General features: G+C 36.8%; 1 protein-coding gene across 8 annotated transcripts in view; it reads left to right on the top strand.

The window, feature by feature from the left end:
- The window catches only part of marchf8 (membrane-associated ring finger (C3HC4) 8), a 92,974-nt gene that overhangs the window by 51,768 nt on the left and 24,525 nt on the right, over positions 1-16,681 (top strand). The gene's annotated exons all lie outside the window — the stretch shown is intronic.

Below are 16,681 nucleotides of genomic sequence, written 5' to 3'. Positions count from 1 at the left end.
GAGTGTCTGGGAAAAATAATGTAGTGTTACCATGGATGTTGTCAGAAGGCCTACCGCTGCAGCTCATAATTCTAGAGAGCATTGCTTGCTTTGTGTTAGATCGTATTATTACTTTAATGCATTCTGTTTCTCAAATTATTGAACTGCCAGGATTCATTTTTCTTTGAATGTGCTGAAGGAGGGTTTTTTTTTTTTGCCCCTTGGTGGCATGCTGTATTTTTTCTTGTCTGTTCTGTTAAGTAAATTATTTTATTTCTGGGGTTTGGAACAACATAACAGCTGCTGTCAGATGTGATTCAAAATGTGACCTAATTATTATGTTATGTATTTCGCTATTAAACATGAACTCCAAATGCAGTCCTTTTAAAAAAGAAAATGTATTTGAACGAAACAATCAGGTTAATAAATAAAACCAAAAAGCAAAGAGAATGGATAATATTGTAATACTTGAGCATTTTTTTCTAAAGATTTGCATGCATTTTTTCCTGTAATTTTGCATGCAAAAAAGCCTGGATGAATAGGATAATTATCTGATTTAAAAATTCAAAATCACTCATGCACTTTAAATAAAATGAATGGATTAATAAAGATATTTAGATACAGATTGACACAAAGACATCTTTGTTGAAGACTGCAGAATCACACCCACTTTGTTTAGTTGTCTTCATAAAACAGAAAATTGCTTTTGTCATGAATGCTTCCACTTGCACTGACTGTATCTTATTAAGCGTCAATGCTATCCCTAGCTGTCACAGACGGAGGTAATCAGCTTTAAGCCTGAAATACTATTGAGCCATCTAAGAAAGAAGACTTTAAAGTATGAGGCGATTTGAACACACCACAAAGGGCACAAAATGGTCCAGACTTCAAAATATAGAGAAGCTTACATTTTGATTTGCAATTTCAAAGCTTTATGCCCCAATCCCAAGGCTTAGCAAGTCACATCACTGACGGATGCATGAAATCAATGGCTTTGTGTGAAATCCCTAAGCAGAAGATTAGTAATCACATGTCCTGCCCAAGCTTAAAATGTACACTCTATTGCAATATAATAGGAAGGGGCCGGTGGTCCAGACACAATTCTGTTAATCAATATTATAAGTATTACAGTACAGTTGAAAAAAATGTCCGGTTATTTGTGCTTCCTTTTTTAACTGTGATACTGGTATTGTTAGCTACATTTGATACATTACTGAAAATCTAAAACACTGTTTGCTTGGGGATAACGTGGGATCCTCAGATTCTGCTATTTTCAGTTGCTACTGTAAGATTGTCCTATTTTTTCTCACATAGAATAAGACAATATCCACATCATAAACAGAACATTACATAAACCTATTTAATGTATTACAATTTTGTTAATATAGACCTTAGCAAGGCTTGGCAGATTTTTTGATAAAGTGATTTCGCTTGCAGTGTGCAGAAATCAATGTTGGCTGCATGTAGGTTCATTTATTACTATCCAGTAAAATATGGTCACCCATATCCTGTTGAATCAACAAGAAAGCAAAATCGTGGGTTCAATATATTATTGATTAGTGATTTGCATTCTTTATTGTCCCATGCAGCTTTCAATTTCATTAATACCAGGGAATGCCATTGTGGTGTCTGGACATCGGGGTCAATGCTTTGGCTGCAGCTTCAGTTTCCATTAAAACAGCCCTGCAGACAACTGGCACATGTATGTAGACAAGTCATCTGTTCTTTGTTGAAAGGAGTTCCCTACACACACACAAAATGGGGATTTGCTGCTTATTGTTTTGGCACTGGACACAAAAATGCCAGGATCAAGGAGTTGCTCCTGGCTGTTTTGAATTAATGGACTCCTCTGTTATAAGTTTATATGAAAATACTGTCTGAAGATCAGCCTTTTGTGATAAAGCTTGTACTCCCTGCTTGTGTCCCGCTCTATATGAAGACCAAATCACCAGTAAGACAATTCTTCAGTATGAAGATCTCCCTCCGTAGGACTATATACTGTCTCTTAATTAGGACTGGTTTACTTTGTCCCTTTGGAAGTCTTAATGGAGTGATTCTATAACAGTGGTACTCAACTCTGGCCCTCGAGATCTATTCCAGTCCTTGTCTTTATTCCAACCAGGTCCTAAATTGCCTCCTTAGCAGCTTCAATTAACTACATTAGAACCTACTTGGAGTAAAAACCTGGACTGTATTGGGTCTCAAGGGCCAGAGTTGAGTATACTAGCTGACTGCAGACAGCTGCTGTTTCAGGATGAAGCACCATTTTAATTTTAGTATTGCTCTTTAGTTGTTCCCTGTTAGTTTTGTACTGTTAAAATGATTTTATTCCTTTGTGGAAATTTGCATTTGCTTCTACACTCAACGTGATTTGCTATTCTGGTGCATTTCTGAGTAAAGTCCCTCCTCAGGCACTGCTATTATTTTCCCCTGCTGTACATGTATCGCCTTTATATAAAAGATACACAACGCTTTAAGGAAACGACTCGTATGTAAATTAGATTTTGGTTAACGATTTATTGTATATCTGACAGGTTTCTCTATGTGCACCTTGTAGAACAGTAACCACAGGCTTACAGTCGGCATATATTACAAAGTAGAACTGACCTAAGGGTTTGTATTTGAAAAGCTCATTTGGATATTGAGTTTGAAGACCTAGTGTCATCCATGTGATCACTGTGTTTGATCCACCCACATCTGGTTCAGTTTATCCTTTTCATCGCCTTCTTTATCTCCTTGCACTCCCAAGATGTGAGTGAATTGCTGGCAGGGTGAAATTGAAGTTTGGCTGGGAGCGATCGGTACTGTATGGTCACAGGCTGTTTTTTTATTGTGACTACTGCCTACTCCTACAATCAGGATACAGTACCATCCTCTTTTTACCATTCAAAACCCTTCCTAAGGGCAGCCACCAGCTCATCATTTAGGACAGGGGTGTCAAACTCAGTTCCCGGTGGGCTGCAGTGCCTTCTGGCTTTCGTTCCACCCAAGCGCTCAATTTACTTAATTGGTCTCATTATTTTATAAATTGGACACAACAATCTTTAATAGGTAGTGTACCTTGAATTAAGTTCATTTCTTAACTCATCAACTGTAAAAGACCTTGAAAAAATATTAAATATGTCCAATTGAACAAATAATTAGATCAATTAAATTAATTGAGAGCTTAAGTTGGAATGAAAACCTGAAGACCTTGCGGCCCTCAAGAACTGGAGTTTGACACCCCTGATTTAGGAGGTATAGTAACTAAGCTTCTTCAGCTAACATCTCTGAAGATACCTCACCATGTTTGTCTGGAAGTATTACGTCACCAGTGCTGGAAAGGAAATATTTTTCATGAAGTTTCAGTAAGGCAGGAAGGAAGTGTAAGGAACTCTGTCCAGCAAAGGAAACACAGAGGAATTAGCCTAGGTATGGACTGACACAGAGGATAGGACTGCTAATATAATGTAACTTAAGAGGCAAATGGATTTTAAAGTCTTATGGGTTACATATTTTAGAAAGTTACACTTCAGTGAGTATCAATAAACTTGTGCTGAGCTAAGATTTCAACAACCCTTTTGATTTTCAGTGCATGACGTACTGCCCAGTCTTCAGTTACTGGTATTTGGATTAGAAAACAGAATTTGGAAACAGTGTAAAGATAGAATTATTAATTTTCCAATTATTTATTCTTTAATAACTTTATTTTTTAATAAACTTCTGAAGTCAATTGCATCGTCATTGTCATTCGGGTTGTACATCTAGTGACAAAGGGCCTTATTGACTGGAGGTAGTTGATTATTAGATGTATGTTTGTAAATGTTCATTGGCTACCTCTAATCAAGTTTCTCGCTCGTCTAGCCTCTAATACAGAGAATGTACGACAAAATACACTCTCAGCTTGCTTAGAGTTAACCACGGAACACTTATAAACACAAGTCTTTCAATCAAAATTAAAAAACAGGCAAAAAGCGAATATTAACGTATTTATTCTGTTTATATAAAAACTTGTAGAGATTTGAATGTCTTAGAATGCTTTGTGATTGAAATTAGAAGTGTAGTTGCTGTTAATAGGTTCCAGTGGGGATGTGACTCCAGTGGGGAAGTTACCTTTGTTATCTGAACCCAGAACACATCGATTATGCAGTTCAAGAAAACTCAAAAGTAGAAAGGGTTATATGTAAATGTCTTAAATAGCTGCCCTCATGTTGAGTCAAAATATTAGGTTTTAAAATTCAAATTATTGTTTGCCATGATACCAAGAATTTTGTTTGTTTTTTTTAAATACAATTTTACCCCGTTTGAAATGCACAATTCAAATGTCTCCCCAGTTAATAAATTGTTTTATTATTTGAGATTCGCTTTTTGACCTTTATTGTTATGAGTCTGTATACAGAGGAAGCCAAATTGAGTGATTCAAAGACCTTGTGATCCATTAACATGAGTGAAACTGTACCATAAACAAAACATCTTCTATTAAATGTTTATTGCTTTTCCCAGTACCTTTGGTACCTGGGGGTTATTTCCATGTTTATATAATCTAATGATATCTAAACTGAAACAGCTGCTATAATAATATACTGTTTGTATTGATGGAATTAGTGTTTCAAAAGCCCTTCTGATTTAAAAGTTTAACCATAACTTGCAAAAAGTAGGATTTTGTTGTTGCAAACAAAATGACAAAATAAAAAACAGGTTTTAATGAGGGAAGATGTGTCTGGTGGTATTCATATTGAATGCATTGTTTTACTACAGGTGCAATTCTGCAATTACTGAAGAGAGATACAGCATAATATTTACTAGTTTCCTGTGCAAACATATGGATGCAATCAAGAGAGCTCATTACCCTAGGATTTGGAAGATTTAAGTAGTATGGGTCCTGTTGATGGAAATAACTTGAATCCCTGCAGTGTTGTCTAACTAAGAATGCTCAGCTTGTTCATGACCTGCTTTGCATGAAATTCGTGGTTAACCAAGCAGACACTTCTAATAAACATTTTTGCAAACTTGAACTTTAAAAAGATTTAAGGGGTAGTCACACCAAAGAAGTTGCGCTTTTGTTGTTCAATACATATACGTGTTCACACACAGACAGCAAACCAAAATAGTGCAATGAATACTGGCGATGTAACGTGCACAAGTTGAAAAATGTCCAACATTTGCTGCACCTCTTTGTGACACGTCTATTAAAGTGATTATAGTTAAGGCGATGATTTTGGCACAGTAATTTTTAGTACATTTCACGGGCAAGGTGCAGCACAAAACCAAGAATTCACAGAAAGTTTACCAAATAATGTAGTTTTAGCTACATCAGCATACAAGAGCTTTTAAACAGTACACCAAAACCAATAATATAAAGGCTATTGCTTTTGACTACTGACATGTTTAAATGTTACCTTGGAGTACAAAACTTACAGTACATGCTTCAAAAGTCAGAATTACATCATATACAATCTAGCATCTTTTTTGGAAAGGCGTACAGCCTTAACAGATCGTCAAACCTTTCACCTGTCATTCTAAAATATCTGAAATACCTCTCACTGTCACATACCCGCATCTCTCAAAATAATGTGTGAAGTTCTCTGTTGGTTGAGAGGACGGATGTACAAAATCGGTACATCTACTTAAATGTAAATGTGTCCAATTTGGCGAATGCAGTCTGTATTTAAAGTATGAACAACAGCTGCGGCCACTTTGCACAGTCAAATGGGCTGAGACACGATGAGTCCTGTACAGCAAATAGTGAAGCTACACAGCTTTTAGCTGATTGCGCCTGACATATCGCATTTATCTGCAACAGAAGTACTGTATCAACCAAGCTTTATTAGATTCTAAAATAGCATTCTGTAATGAAAGCCTCTGGAAGTTGGTAAACTTCTGCTCTCCGATGGATACATACACCTGACTATATGCCTACAAAATCCCTGACTTTGTGCAAGTGTACCTAGAAGAATTGATGCTGTTTTGAAGGCAAAGGGTGGTCACACCAAATATGGATTTGATTTAGATTTTTCTTCTGTTCACTCACTTTGCATTTAGTTAATTGATAAATATAATCTATTAACATGTCTATTTTTGAAAGCATTCTTACTTTACAGCATTTTTTCACACCTGCCTAAAACTTTTGCACAGTACTGTATTTTTTAAAATAATGTCAGGGAAGCAGGGACCTTTACTAAACGCACTTTTATAAAACGGCTTTCTTAGTGGGTTTTAATGTAACTTTAAAATTGCTGCTTTTGTATTATTATGTGTATACTGTTATTTAAATGGTCTGACAGTGGCAGTTGTACGTGTGATATGCTATACAATTGTGTTGTGGTTTGTTCTTTTTTTCTGCTGCGTACTGTACCATGCTTTGCAATACTTTTGTATAAAAAGCTCTATATAAATGCAATAAATATAACGGATATAACATAAATAATGTAGCTTTTAGAAGTGCAGAATAGGTAAGATTTAGATAATTATTTTGTTAGCTACAATTACTTTAAGGATAAACTTGCTAGGCTAGCTTGTCAAGATGGAAAGTATAGGGGCTGCTGTACAATTTGGCAACTATTAATACTGATGAATTTACAAACAACCCTTTTTAAAACAAGTAGACCTACCAGTACATGTTTTGGTTTAGCTAATGCCTGTCCCGAGGTACAGTTTAATTTAGGGGATTAGGGGATATATTGCAGAAAAAACCAATACTCATTAAACTCCAATCAAGAGATTCAGAAAAGCACTAAATCCAACTGTTAGAAAACCGAGTTACTGAGTAAGACAGCTGCAAACCCTGAGGTTATCAGTTTTGATTAATATAATGCCCTCCCATCCTGGGGCCCTTTTGTTGTTTTGATAGAGGAAACCAAATCCGCATAAGCACTGGGTATCCTGCTGATACCTTTTACAAATAGCATAAAAAGCTTCACTGCATCCCTGAAGAACAAAGGCAAATTGCATTTGAGATTTAATTAAAGTGAGACAGGACATTGTGTATTTGATATAGGTCTTGAGAATTTCACAGGCGATTTCACACCAACTGACTCGCATGCAATTCATTCCTATACCGGGTAGTTGTGTAACTAAACAAGTATGTCAGTAATATATATTTAAAATTACAGCTATCAGTATACTGAAAAGGTTGGATGACCATGATCAACAGTATATACATAATAGTATAGAATAAGAATTGCAAAGAACTGTTAAATCATAGCTATGTCCAGATATATGCAAAAATATAATACCCATATAACGCCAGACTATATTTTTTTCATGACAATTAGATATGCGCTTCTCCAGATATATGCAAAAAAGTAAGCACAACATACAGATGGATGGATGTACCATCAGAGACATCCCCCTACGTCCCCAAAATAGTTTATTCTCAATAGTTTAAGATAAATAATGTTACTACCAAGTTTCATGAAAATTGGATAAACGATTCTGCAGATATATTCCCCTTTTAAGAGCATTAACCCTTTGCGGTCCATTTATTCAGCGCCTGTCAGGCACGTCAGGTCTAATTTATTTTCACACAAGCTGTTTATTTTGCACGCGCTGTTTAAAAGTAATTTGATTCACAGTAAAACAGGTTTAAAAGTCACTGCATATCAACATGACACTCAGTACTGCATCTCCAGCCCTGCTCCACCCCTTGTTCACTGTATTTATCACATATTTCTTCCCAGTCATGCATACTGATAAGTCATCTCCTGATCATTCAGTTTATCACCAGACTCCTCAATAATGCTATCCAAGTCATTATTTTATACATCTCAAAAAGCTTGGCAAATGTCCACGATTTTCTTTGAGTGCTGGATGCGGAAGCAGCTGATTTGTTTGTTTATGTCCATGTTATGTCTGTGATGAAGGGACTATGCGTATTGCTCAGATCCACATCCCATTATTTTTTTTTTTTCTGGCTTCCCTCGGCTTCTCTCAGCCTCTCTCGGCCATTGAAAGCTTTTCTGGGCTTTTTCCAGAGAAAAAACGACTAGCGTCGCATTGGCCCAGGTACTCCCGTAGGTTAGGGAGGTAAAACCGTCAGGAACTGTTTCTCGCGTGCATGTTTGGGAGAATTACTCGTGTGAATCAGGAGAGGGATTGGGTAAATCTCATTTACTCGTGTAAATGACGAAAAACACGGGAAAACCACGCCCATTTTTACATGGAAACCCGCATTTCACATGAACAGGTAAATGAGCTGGTTTGTCCTTATGTGACACAGCTCTAAATATTGCAAGGGAACAGGTCAGCTGTTACTGTGGGTTCCAAGACATCAGAAAGTGGGCGGTTTTATGGTTAACAGTGGTGTATTTTACCTTAATGATAATCCGGGCAGCTTTTTTTTTTATTGTTTTTTTTTTTTTTTCCGGGTGTCTGTGTCCTGTCATGCTGTATATCTCAAGTGGGTTTACAGTTCTATACAAAACCACTTACAAATATACCATGTACTGCAGTGTACTTGTTATAGTATTAAAGCAGCTGTTTGAGAATACCCTTGCTGTAAAAAGGACGCTCAAGTTAAACACTAAGAGCGAATGAGTTGCTTAAATGTCTGTAACTGAATTAATTCCCAATTCCACGTTTAATAAATCTGGTTGGTGAACTGGATGTAATGAGCCAGCTCGATCACCCAAAACAGCGCAACAAACATATATACCAACAAGCTGTCGATGCCCTTCTCATGACACCCCACTAATGACATCTGAAAAACAATTTGGGCAAGATCAGTAAAATATATTATTAAACAACCAGGCACAAGGTATTTAGAAATCACAGCTTAGATTCTCTGTGTGCGTATGGAAACAACATTTTCACGAGCCATCTGCGAAAACAGCACGAGAACTTTACACATAGCTAATTTACATATCAACCCCCACCTTTCCCCTTCATTTGAATGACATCGGGTGAAAAGCCGTGTTTTCTCGAGTAAAATAAACGGAGCGAATGGAAACCCGAAAAAGCATTTTGCACGAGACATTTTTCACAAGCTAAAAAAGAAACACGCATTGGAAGCTCCACCATTGTGACAAGATCGAAATTTGATATTAAAAGTCAGTGAAACTTTACCTATACAACTGCAAGCATTTAATATGGATGTCCTGACCAGCTAAGATGGCCCTTAGTGAAGGCACAAAGTGACAAGCTCTCCCTATCGACAGAGATGAGCAGTGAGTTGAAGAGGTTATCATACCCCTTGTAAGAAATCTGGAAATCTGTGACGCCATGGATTAGTGTGTCAAGTAGAGTGCTGGAATAGATTAGTCTAACTCTTTAGCATCACAATAGCTTGGTAACTGGTTTCTGTTGATGCATTTTAAAAAAAGGTTATTTGATATTGCTGGTACAACTGCTACAAAACATTTTTAATTGAACCTTGTGTATGTCTTGACTGCAGTATCCTACTTGTGTTGTCCATATACATGCAGTTTGGTACAGACTTTGTTTTACCAGCCTAAATAAAAATGATAACTTCACATATGAATACAATATAGGGAAGAGAATTACAATCTCATACACAAGAATTGTTCAGTACTAATACCAGAATTGGGATGAATAGAATACAGATTCAAGTGGGGATATGTATTTATCAATATCATTAATCAGTAATGGTCAGTTGCCCATCCGTTTCCATGGAATAAAAGGCCAACTTTCAGTGAACATAATGGCTAGCATTGGTTTGTTTTTTGCGGGGAGACCTTGTGTTCCAGGTAATGGTTGAATCTATGACCATTAAAGCAAAGTTGCCAAATTACCCCCAAAAAACATTTTTGTGTTTTGAAAGAAAATAGTTTTGATTGAATTTGCTAAGCACAGTTTCACATCTGCCTTGAAACTATCACAATAGATGACTTTTTTTTTTTTTTTACGGTTTTGAATCCAGTAGATACCTGTGGCTCTCCTGAAAGAAAGTGATTAGTCTGTGATACATATACATTACAATGCAATCCTGTACCTTTTAAACAGTGTTGACTGCCAGAATTTGACATAACTCACTGAAAAGATTACATTATTTTAGCCTGTTTTCAGAGTTCATATCAGGGTTTGGGATTAGCGTGTTTGCCCTCCTTTGGACCTTCTCAATGTAGTTTTGAAGTGAGACGACAAGAATTGGACACAATGTTTTAATTGGGGTCAAACTACTGTAGAGCCTTGCATAATTATAGCATAATTAAAGTTCTCTAGACTTATATTCCACGATTATGTAGCATTGTTAAAATGCAGTTGAATGAAGTATACACTGCAATGCCAAGGTCATTTACAGTGCGGTCCTGCTGCAATTCAGTCGTATTCATTTTGTACCTGTATTAGGGGTGTAACAATACACTGATGTCAAAATACGATAAGTATCACAATATATGCAATGGTCCTGAGCGAGTACTTGTATGATACATAATATGATCACATTAACATTTTGTTAAAATAATTGTTAAAAGACAAGCATTTTATGATATAAAGAGAGTATGTATTCAAACCAACTATAAAACATGTGGTCTTCATTCAGGGACCGTTTGGTGGAATTCAAGGAGCACTGTTGTATCATGTTTCAAATCATACACACCTGTTTTACAATACGATATATCATGTAAAGAAAGACACAATTAATCTTTACGCCAATATGCAATGTTTCATTTTCTCCTAGTCTGCCCAGTTAAAGAGAAGGTCCAATTGCATGGGTTGTATCTTCTCCCTTTTTTAGCATTTTATTCAAAAGTAAAGAAAAGACAAAAAAAAATGTAATGCAAGCAAACCTATGTATGTTCACAAACAAATATCAAGTAGCATTAGGAAATATTAGAATAAACTCACATACAAGACAATGCTTCACATGAGTAGAGCTGGTGAGACCGGCTGTGCTAACTTTGCATGTGACAATAGAATTCTGGGAATTAAGTCACAATGAAATGTCTTAAGTCCAGAATAAGGAAGGGTTCACCCACACAAACAAAGCAACTGTTCTGTGGTCTGTAGAGTTCCAAGTAAACTGTCTGTAGAATCCCAGAACACCATGGCAGTTTGCATGATGTGAAACCACACAGCTCACAGTAAGGAAAGCGAATGCCTTCTATAATTACATAAAAGAATCACTCCCTGATCACAAACGGCAAGCATATTTGACTGATGGGAGCTGATACTAAGAGCAATCGGTAGGGTGTTTTCTAGTATTGACGGGTACACAAATGAATGATGTATCCCATACATGCATACATTACATACATGCATTGGGTAAGATTCAAAAGATACTTACCAACCGTCGTCAGCGCAATAAAGTTACCCAATCAGAAATAAATAACTCAAACATTTAATTGTGGGATCTGTAAATAGTCAAGATATTTTTAATTTGTTTTAGAATTGTAATTGGTGGTTTTTTGTTTTCTTTTCAGGGTCTTTGAAAAACCTAGCCCACTGTCCTGTGTGTTTTTTAAAAAAGAAAAAATGTTACTCCTATTTTTATAGATTTGTAGGGTTGCATTTGTGGGTAACACAAAGTCTGTCAGATATTTAATTACCTGTATAGTGTCCTGAGTTTCTGGCTGTCCATTTCTGATCAAGAATTTATGAAGGTTCCCAGTTTATTCTTGGGATTCAAGTTTTATTAACTGTATGTCGTTGAATGTCTCTTGAATTGTACTGTTTTCAGTTACGGATACATCAGTGATGTAGTCTAGCAATAACATAGCTGCAATCAGCCTTCTGCTGACCTCTCAGAGATGGATTGCTGGTTCTGCATATTGTTTTCACAGATGAGCTAAACAGCATAGCCCCGGGGCTGTGAACTGCTGGACATGTATAGCTTAGCACAAAGACAGAAAAGGGAACTGTTTGTTCACAGAATGCACAAACGATTTCAGTAGTCCGGTAGGCATGTCTATTTCATGAGCCATATCAGAAAACGCCTTCAAAAGGAAAGCACCTTGCTGGGTTAATGATGAATGAGAAACCAGAAAAGTAGGTACCTCCAGTCACAGTACAAATTACTATAATAATCTTTCTTTGCATGTGACAAGCAGTTTGCTTCAGCAGTCAGTCCTGTTTCTTATGTTCACTTTCCCTTTTATACAGTGTCAGCCCATTGTCAGTTAATTCTCTGGAACACAACTTCTGTGAGAATTTCAGTATTGCAAGGGGATTGCAAATCTCATGGTTTTTAAAACAGGTAGATGCTTAATAGAGTGTGTGAAATGTATTAATAAGTCATGGAAGGGTTGGTTATTAAATAGTAACAAAGTAGCACAGGCTGGATCCCAGGCTTTATCATGGTCTTTTTTTATATATTATTATTATTATTTGTTTATTTAGCAGACACCTTTATCTAAGGCGACTTACAGAGACTCTGGTGTGTGAACTATGCATCAGCTGCAGAGTCACTTACAATTATGTCTCACCCGGAAGACGGAGCACAAGGAGGTAAAGTGACTTGCTCAGGGTCACACAATGAGTCAGTGGCTGAGCCAGGATTTGAACCGGGGACGTTCTGGTTACAAGCCCTTTTCTTTAACCACTGGACCACACAGCCTCCTATATATATTTAGTCGTCGGCAATGGTTTTTTCTCCAGTTTCCTCCCCAATTTGGAATGCACAATTATTATTTTTATCCCGGTTCACTACTGTGGATCCACAGCGAAGCCACCAGACCTACAGTGCCGGAGGACAACACAGATCTGAATGGCTCCACTGCAGACCTGTAGGAGCCCTATCAACCACAGAGGTTGCTGGTGGGCGGTGAACAGTGGATTGCCCTGCCGACCTAAGCCCTCCTTGCCCAGGCGGTGCTCGACCAATTGTGCGCCGCCCCCTAGGAACCCCTGGTCACGGTTGGCAATGACATAGCCTGGATTTGAAGCTACAATCTCCATGCTGTAGGGCGCATCCTGTACTCCACGCGGAGCGTCTTTACTGGATGCGCCACTCTGGAGCCCCCATCAAGGTCTTTTAAAAAGTGATTTTTGATTTATGTGGTCATATTAAATTAGTAATGTGTTAAAGCATTTCTTGCTTGCAGGCTGGATATTCCGTTGGCCTGCACATTATTTAATTGATGCATTATATGTTTCACTGCACATTTCAGAATAAAAGTGCTGATGGCATATTATTCATCATTTGTTACAGGTATAATACTTTTATTCTCGCATGTCTATCAGTAAGTGTTATTCTACTGACATTTTTAAAGTTTCAAAGACAGCCAAGTAAACATTCAGAGCAGTATAACTATGACTATCTCCATTTCAGGCTTATTTGCACTACCAGGCTAGACTTTGCTGTGAGATTCTACATTTATTTTAGAAGGTTTTTGTCTCCTGCTGCAAGGTTTTAAGGTGGAGTAACACTTAACACAATGCACCTGCTGTTCTTGGGATGATTGTGTCCCTGGATTTGGAAGATGATGTCAGTTCTTTTAATCACTTAATTGCATATGTTTGTAATGCTGGTAGAGTAATAAGAATGCTGGCACAGTAGGTCATAATACTTTCTCATGCAGTTGCCAGGGTATCCAGTCACCAATGAGCAGCGGGTGACAGGTTGGTAAAGTAATTGAAGATGATGGATTTTGAGTTAAAGTAGTTTCTATTTCGAACCTGCACAAACATTAGTCATCATCCCTATGCTACTTCAGAACTGTGAGGGGGGTCTGTCTGTCTGTCGCAATCGCCTCAGAACAGTGTTCAAATGGTGTGGTGCTTATAGCTTCCAATTATAAGATCAAAACAGTGGCAAAGCACACACATACAGAGGGTCCTCATAATCACATAGGAATCACACAGTAAGTGAAAGGTTAAAATATTAAAAATAAAATCAAGTCGGATTATAGCCAAATGCATTCCAAAACGTCCTCTGTAGGGGGCTATGAATTCATTATAAACGTTGGGTACAGTTATCGTGTTCACCGTGTGACAGGCAGGTGAGTAGACAGATGGATGGAAATGATCGGTGCATAAGGGTCCTCATTTTTTTTTACTAAGATATCTTTTCAAATGAGAAAAACTGATCAAGATTGGTCAAGCCCCAAATGAATCCTTTTCAAATCATATATATCAATATCATGATATCAATAATTGCTGGATATTATAAATCTGATGGTTGTAATAATCATTTACATGTTTTCACCAGTAACCCCCAGACCCTCCCCCCCCCCCCCCCTTCCCCCAATCTTAACCAGCCATTCAAAAAGTAATAATTCCACAAACACCTGTCATCATAGCCATATATTACACAAAAAGGTAAATCTATATTCCACTGGATTTCAATGGAAGGTAATTATTTTGAGGATTTCTCTAGGTTTTTGGTATGTGGCCAGTTCACCATTAGTGAAGTAATCTCCATACCTTATTTCTACAGTACTTGATCATGTTAGCTGTGTGTTGCTTTGCACCCTGCATCCTGGATATCAAGTCAGTTAGTCTAGATGAGGTCTTGTGACAGGGAACCCCCGCCCCTATGTATATTTGTGTGCCGTTATTATGATTTATATATATATATATATATATATATATATATATATATATATATATATATATATATATAATGACAGCAAAAAGCCATGTTTTGTATTTTATTATTGTGTGACAGAACGAGCAAAGTGCCTTCCACCATGTTATTGTTTTATTATTTAAATACCTTGTGAAGATGCGTGACTGATCAGCTACTAAGTGTATAATTAGCTGACAGTCACGCATCTTATTAAACCCGTGCAAAATGTGACCAAGGGATAATAAAATAATTGTTAGCTAGTTGATCCCTCGGTCACCAATATAAAAAACCTGCAGTTTGGTTGCACAGGGTTGGGTTCAGAGGCGGAACGTGAGTCGTGAGGAGGAGGAAAAAAATTAAAACTATAAAACTAAATATAAACAATTGCTGTACGTGCTGATTATAAACCAATATTTGTTTGTTTGTTCCGTGTTTGTTTTGGCTCACGTGCCCTTTTATTTGTATCAGGGCTTTTGTTTTTTCAACCTGTTTATTTTCTATTATTTAATAAAGTACTGAGCGCCGTAGCGTCTCAGTTTGACCCTCCATCCCTTGTGGTTTCTGTTTCTGGTCTGATGTCCCCCCTGCAGCCGTCCTGTTCACAGGTCTTCTTGGTCAGATCAAGTTTCTTTACATTTTCATCATCTCTTCTTTATATTCTCATCCATAATGAATTCATTTTAGTCCAGTATATTTGACGCTCCAGCTGGATCTATAAACAAATCTTGTATTACTTTTGCAGCGTGCAATACAGGGGTAATACAGGATTTATGATTAGCTCTTTCAATTTCCCTGATGCCTGCCCAAGCATTTAGGAACCTAATAAAATTGTATGTCATCATAGGAGTTAAAAAATAGCATTGGTAAGAACATTAACACACACTCTCTGATGGTACTGTATGTAGCAGAAACAGCAATATTATAAAGATGTATTATGTTTTTAAATCCAAGTAGCATTTTATACAATTTTTGAACGTATAACAAGTATGCCAGTAACGACCCCCCACCATGGCTGTAAATTCAAAATTAGGGCTATCAGTTGATGATTTAATATATCAACGGCATGTACAGAATAGTGTATAATTTAGTAATTAAATATTTATTAAGATTTAATAAACAGTTCACCAGATACAAAGATGTAAGTGTGACACACAGATGGATGGATAGACAGATGTGGTCTCTAACTGGCAGATAAAGTGGGTGGTTGGCCCCAAAGCCTGATGGGCTGAGTGCTCTCAGTGCTATTATAAACCATGCTAATGGGATATTTGGGGAAAGTTATCCCCCCCCTCACCATTTTTACACTTTTAAAAATGATGAAATCATTGAAAAAATCTTTGCTGAAAGAGTTGGTACTCAGTATTAATCCAAAATGAATTAATGTTTGATAGTAATGCAACAGCAACATTTTATTTAGCCTGTAAAGAAGTTATTACTTTAAAAAAATTAATAAGTACAGATCCTTGTTGCTTCATACTGAGGATTTATTTTTATGTTATACATGACCTGCCGATTGTGTAGCTCAGCACTGGAGAGGATTTGAACAGCAATTGCACAAATTGAATGCTTTGTAAATTCTGCTTCAATACTTATTTTTGCCATTATCTTCCCAAGGATATTTCCCTCACAGACTTGTTTTCATACCACAGGATTTCAAACGTCAAGCATGTGTGCAGAAATGTTTTCGGTTTTTACGTAAAAACAGACAGGGGCTTTAGGCAATCTTTATGCAGTCAGAAAAACGTATTTTCTAGGTCTGTAACAGTGCAGTGTTTCTTAAGAATTCTTACACAGCACATAATTCCCCCTGTATTTAGTTGTGTTGTTTTCAACTAATAGATTTTTTTTGTTTTTTCGTTAAATGAAAATGATGAGAAATGTCATTCAGTTTTCAGAGTGGTTTTCTTTTCTTCAACGAAATATTTCAAATATTGCTTTGTTTTTCGTCTCTGATACAATTCCATTCAGAGGACTTGTTGCTCAAAATTTTGAAATGAATATTGTTACCAGTGGTATAATAGTCAGATACAGTGGAGATTGTTGTTGCTTTTGTTACGGGTACTGCTGGAGTAGAAAATATTATCATTGAAATATATTTTACATAGTTAACATTAACACTGTTATTTAGATAGATCTCAGATTAATTACACTGTAATAGTATTAACAATTGATCTGTCAAGTCCCTAAATAGTAGCTTTCAACATGCCAAATACTTCCGTATATCTTTGTTTATTTTTTTATTTTTTTTAATTAAAGCGG

This window comes from Acipenser ruthenus, chromosome 13 (assembly GCF_902713425.1).
Source record: "Acipenser ruthenus chromosome 13, fAciRut3.2 maternal haplotype, whole genome shotgun sequence".
NCBI classification, from domain to species: domain Eukaryota; kingdom Metazoa; phylum Chordata; class Actinopteri; order Acipenseriformes; family Acipenseridae; genus Acipenser; species Acipenser ruthenus.
The sequence above is the reverse complement of the archived record's forward strand: the minus strand, read 5'-3'. Positions and strand labels throughout refer to the sequence as shown.